The sequence below is a fragment of the Arachis hypogaea genome, chromosome 18 (genome assembly GCF_003086295.3).
Source record: "Arachis hypogaea cultivar Tifrunner chromosome 18, arahy.Tifrunner.gnm2.J5K5, whole genome shotgun sequence".
NCBI classification, from domain to species: domain Eukaryota; kingdom Viridiplantae; phylum Streptophyta; class Magnoliopsida; order Fabales; family Fabaceae; genus Arachis; species Arachis hypogaea.
Window position 1 is genome coordinate 44146927 of NC_092053.1, and position 5200 is coordinate 44152126.

The window sequence follows — 5200 nt, forward strand, 5'->3', positions numbered from 1 at the left end:
AAAGTTTGCTCTTCAAAATTTTTAAATTTTCAATCTTATCTTTCTTAATCTTTTCTAAATCTTTCTCTTATCCTTCTTTTTAAATTTTAAAACTTACTTATCTTATCTTTCTTTATTTAACTCTTTCTTTCAACTTTTAAATTTCAAAATCTTCTTTGAAACTTTCTCTTTTTAATTTCAAAATAAAATCTTTTATTTTGTTTTCAAATCTGGCTAATTAGTTAGTTACTTGTTTTATCTTTTATTCTCTTTTCTCTTTTCTCTTTTTCAAAACTTCCTAACTACTTTCTCTTTCTTCTTTTTCGAAAACTTCATCTCTCTTTCCCCTCTCTATTTTTGAAAATATCTCCTCTTTTCTCTCTTGATTTTCAAAAACTATCCTTATTAAAGGACATCTTCTTTTCTTTTTCTCTTGACCTATCTTTCTAACAAAGGACCTCTATACTCTGACATAGAGAATCCTTTCTTCTTCTCTTCTTACATTCTTTCTTTTTGTTTATGAGCAGGAACAGGGATAAAGAATCTCTCTTTAATCCTGATCCTGAACCAGAGAGGACTCTTAGGAGACGTCTATAATAAGCTAGAGAGCAACACTCCGAAGGAAACCTTGCAGAGCTTTTCAAACAAGAAGCTGAGAATACAGACATGGCAGCCAACCCTAATGACAGAGGAGACGCAAGAAAGGTCCTCGGGGAATTCACTTTACCCACTTCTGACTTCTATGGACATAGCATCTCTATACCTGTCATTGGTGCAAATAATTTTGAGCTGAAACCTCAGTTGGTCACTTTACTTCAACAGAATTGCCAGTTTCATGGACTTTCACAGGAAGATCCCAACAGATTCATCTCTGATTTCTTGCAGATCTGTGATATTGTCAAGACTAATGGAGTAGATCCAGAAATTTACAAGCTTATGCTTTTCCCCTTTGCTGTAAGGGACAGAGCTAGATTATGGCTGGATTCTCAGCCTAAGGAAAGCCTAGACTCTTAGGAGAAGATGGTCAATGCATTTTTGACCAAGTTCTTTCCATCTCAGAAGCAGAGCAAGCTTAGGGTGGAAGTTCAAACCTTCAGATAGAAAGAGGGTGAATCCCTCTATGAAGTATGGGAGAGGTACAAGCAACTAATCAAAAGGTGCCCTCCTAACATGATTTCAGACTAGACCATGCTAGATATCTTCTATGATGGCCTTTCTGAGATGTCCAATATGGCATTGGACCACTCTGCTGGTGGTTTACTCCACTTGAAGAAAACACCTGAAGAGGCATAAGAACTCATTGACATGGTTGTAAACAACCAATTCTGAGATGAACCCTGTGAACAATGGGGTAACTCAGAAGAGAGGAGTCCTGGAGATTGATACTCTAAATGCCATATTGACTCAGAACAAGATCCTAACCCAACAGGTCAACATGATCTCTCAGTATTTGACTGGATTACAAGCTGTAGCTGGCAGCACTCAAGAAGCCTCCTATAAAAAAGATGCCTATGATCCAGATCAATCCATGATGGATGAGGTTAACTATTTGGGAAATCCCTCAGGGAATCCCCACACTGAGCCTTATGGAAATACCGACAATTCATCATAGAGGAATCATCCTAACTTTTCATGGAGGGATCAACAGAAGCCTCAGCAAGGCTTCAATAGCAATCAAGGTGGAATGAACCAGAATAGGTTCAATAATAGACCATTTCCACCTTCTCAACAATAGATAGAGACGTCTAAGCAGAGCCTCTTTGACTTAGCTACTATAGTCTCTGATCTCTCTAAGACCACTCACAGTTTCATTACTGAAACAAGATCCTCCATTAGAAATCTGGAGGTACAGATTGGTCAGCTGAGTAAAAGGATCCTGAGATCCCTTCTAACACTCTTCCAAGTAATACTAAAGTAAATCCAATAGAAGAATGCAAATCCCTCAGTATGAAAACTGAGGCCAAATCTAAAGAGGACCTTCCGACGTTGAACGCCAGCCAGTGAGTAGAGGTTGGGCATTCAACGCCAAAAAAAGGACAAGTCTTGGTGTTGAACACCAGCCAGGGAGTAGAGGCTGAGCATTCAACGCCCAAAAAGGAACAAGTCTTGGCATTAAATGCCACAATGGGGGAGGATAAGTGTTCTACGTCCACTAAGGACTCCCTTGTTGAAGAACTAAAAGAAACCAGAACTCATGAGGAGGCCACAGAGGTTCCCTTGAATGCTTGGTTGCAGATTATGGACTCTGAAGAATACTCCTCCTCTGATGAAGAAGAGAAAACTAGGGAAGAGCAAGTTGCTAGGTACTTAGGAATTCTAATGAAACTTAATGCCAAATTATTTAGCACAGAGATATTGGAGGATGAACCTCCAGTACTCACCAAGAAACTCAATGCCTTGGTTTAGCAGAAACTACCTCAAAAGCTGCCGGATCTCAGACAATTCCTAATCCCTTGCACCATAAGGACAATTACCTTTGAAAAGGCTTTATGCGATCTAGGGTCAAGCATAAACCTCATGCCTCTCTCTGTAATAGAGAGGCTGGGAATCTTTGAGGTGCAAGTTGCCAAGATCTCATTAGAGATAGCAGACAAATCACTGAAAAAGGCAGATGGTCTGGTAGAGAATGTCTTAGTAAAGGTTGAAAACTTTTACATCCCTGCAGATTTTATAATCTTAGGTACTGGAGAGGACAAGGATGAATCTATTATCCTTGGAAGACCTTTCTCAGCCACTACCAATGCCATAATTGATGTGGAAAAGGGAGAGCTCATTCTGTAGTTATGGAAAGATCATATCTTGTTCAAGATGCCTAAACCTAACTCCCTCCCTAAAGGAGAGACAACTGTAAAACACTTAGTGTTCCAACCATCTCTCTCTGTGCAGAGCTTTAAAGAGCCCACAGACACCAAATCTAAGTTTGGTGTTGAAAAACCATTATCAAACAATGAGAATGAAGGTACTAAGAAAAAGATACCTAAGGGCTGGAGGGATAAGAAAATCCCCACTGAAGGCCTCTCACCTGGCATGAGAGTTGTCTTCACAGACAGCACAGTCATTCCGCATACTGTGAACAAGATCCTGTCTCTAGAACACGTGGAGCTCATCCATGAGAGCACAGGAAGGAAGTTCACTGTAAGGGGTGAAATTCTGAGCCCCTGTCTATCTCCGTAAAGGAGTTGACCGTCACGCTAGTGACGTTAAAACAGCGCTTATTGGGAGGCAACCCAACCATAATTATAGTATTCCTATTTTTAGTTATTTTTATTTGAGTTATATTAAGTTATTTTTAGAATTAATTCCTTTTTAGAGTTTGTGGTCATGTGCAGTAAAACAGAGACAGAGACATTCCGAGATGGAAACAGAACACCCTGGAGTAGACCTCTTGCTGGCGTTGAACGCCAGACAAGGAGGCAGGAGGGGCGTTCAATGCCCCATATGGGTAAGAAAGCTGGCGTTGAATGCTACACAAGGAGAAGTGTGGGTGTCCAATGCCCAAGAGGGAGCAGCTTGCTGGTGTTGAACGCCAGAATGGGACCATTCTGGGCGTTCAATACAAAGAGCAGAGGCCTGGCGTTGAACGCCAGGAAGCGAGACCCTAAAGGGCATCCAACGCCCTACTTAGAGCAGAAAGATGGCGTTGAATGCCAGCAAGGGAGCAAAGGCTGGGCGTTCAACGCCCACAAAGGGCAAGGAATTCGAATTCCCTAGCCTCTTAGGATCAGTGGGTCCCACAGAATCTCTACTTACCCCACCTTCTTCTCTCTCTTACTTTTCCCTCTTTCCCACATACACTCTTCCCCATACACTTTCAACCAATTATATCCACATCACCTTTTTCTCTTCCAAAAACCCTTCATCACTCCCATCCATCAATTCCCACCAACCCATTTCAAATTCAAATCTTTCCCACCCATATCCCCTCTCATGACCGAAATCCAACCCTAACCCACTGATGAGTCCATATTTGATGAGATATTTTGACTTGATTTGAGTGGATTTCATCACATAAACCTACACTTAATCACTAAAATAGCACACTTTTGTGATTTCTCCCTAGATTGAACCTAAATATGAAAACACACGTTTTTGTGCTTAAATTAATCATTTTAATTCCACTTTTATGCCATTCGATGCCATGACTTGTTTGTTGAGTGATTTCAGGCCCTAGAGGCAAGATTGGCTAGGAAAAGTGGAAGAAAGCATGTACAAGAGAGAATACATGAAGAAAACAAGGAAAAGCACACACAGTCAAGTGTGCGTGCGCACAAGTAAGGGTGCGTACGCACAAGAAGGAAATTGGCTGGTGTGCGTGTGTATAACCCTCTGTGCATATGCACAAGTGAACATTCAGTGAAGTGTGCGTGCACACACATCTGTGCATACACACAGGTCCCTGCACGTGGATTCATTAATGAAACACGTGATCCGCGAATTTTGTGGGCTTTTGGCCCAATTTTTAAAGGCTTGATGCTGAATGGGAGTGCTATATGAAGGAGAAATGATCACATATGAAGGAGGAGCTTACATTAGGTTTTCATTAGGTTTTAGTTTAGTTTTCATTAGTTTAAGAGGCCTTCAACTATGCATTAGGAGTAGGAGTAGTGTAGATAGAATTTCTCTCCTAGGGTTTTGTTAATTTCCATTGTAGCATTTTATAGTAAGTTTTGATCTTGGATTTTGCTTATCTTATTGTAAGTACTCTTAAATATCCTCTTTAATTTTACTACTCTTGTCACATTTTGCTCTTAGTTCATGTTACTTGTTAATATATGCAATTTTGGTTTCTTGGATCTTTTGTTCATGAATTTGATATTTTATGATTTCCATATGCTTGATTGAGTTTCTATTGTTGATATTGTGAATATAGTTTGGTTATAGTTTTTATTTTTCCTTTACAATTTCTTATGTTTTGGTTATATGCCCACCAAGTGTTTGTGAAAATGCCACTTGGTAATTTTAAGTAGATTTTCACACCATGGCTTGGGATTTGAGTTCCTAGGATACTAGAGTCATAATGTCCGACATTTAGTGGTAATTCTTGGGTAGTTAGTTGACTCTTGTTTCCATTGACGCTAACTTTTTACCAATTAATTTGGTAAGTTAGCTATGGCTTATGGATTAAGATCAATTATGCTTGCTTGACTCACTCCTCGATGTTAGGGGTTGACTAAGCGAGATTGACTCATCATAGTTGCCATAGTTGTGGTTATGGCGATGA

At 40.0% G+C, this 5200-nt stretch overlaps 1 non-coding gene across 1 annotated transcript; it reads right to left on the bottom strand.

The window, feature by feature from the left end:
• Window positions 1-1047: 1047 nt before the first annotated feature.
• Window positions 1048-1156, bottom strand: LOC112773913 (small nucleolar RNA R71). Its single transcript, XR_003188435.1, has one exon. It is a non-coding gene; the product is annotated as a small nucleolar RNA R71 (small nucleolar RNA).
• Window positions 1157-5200: the final 4044 nt, after the last annotated feature.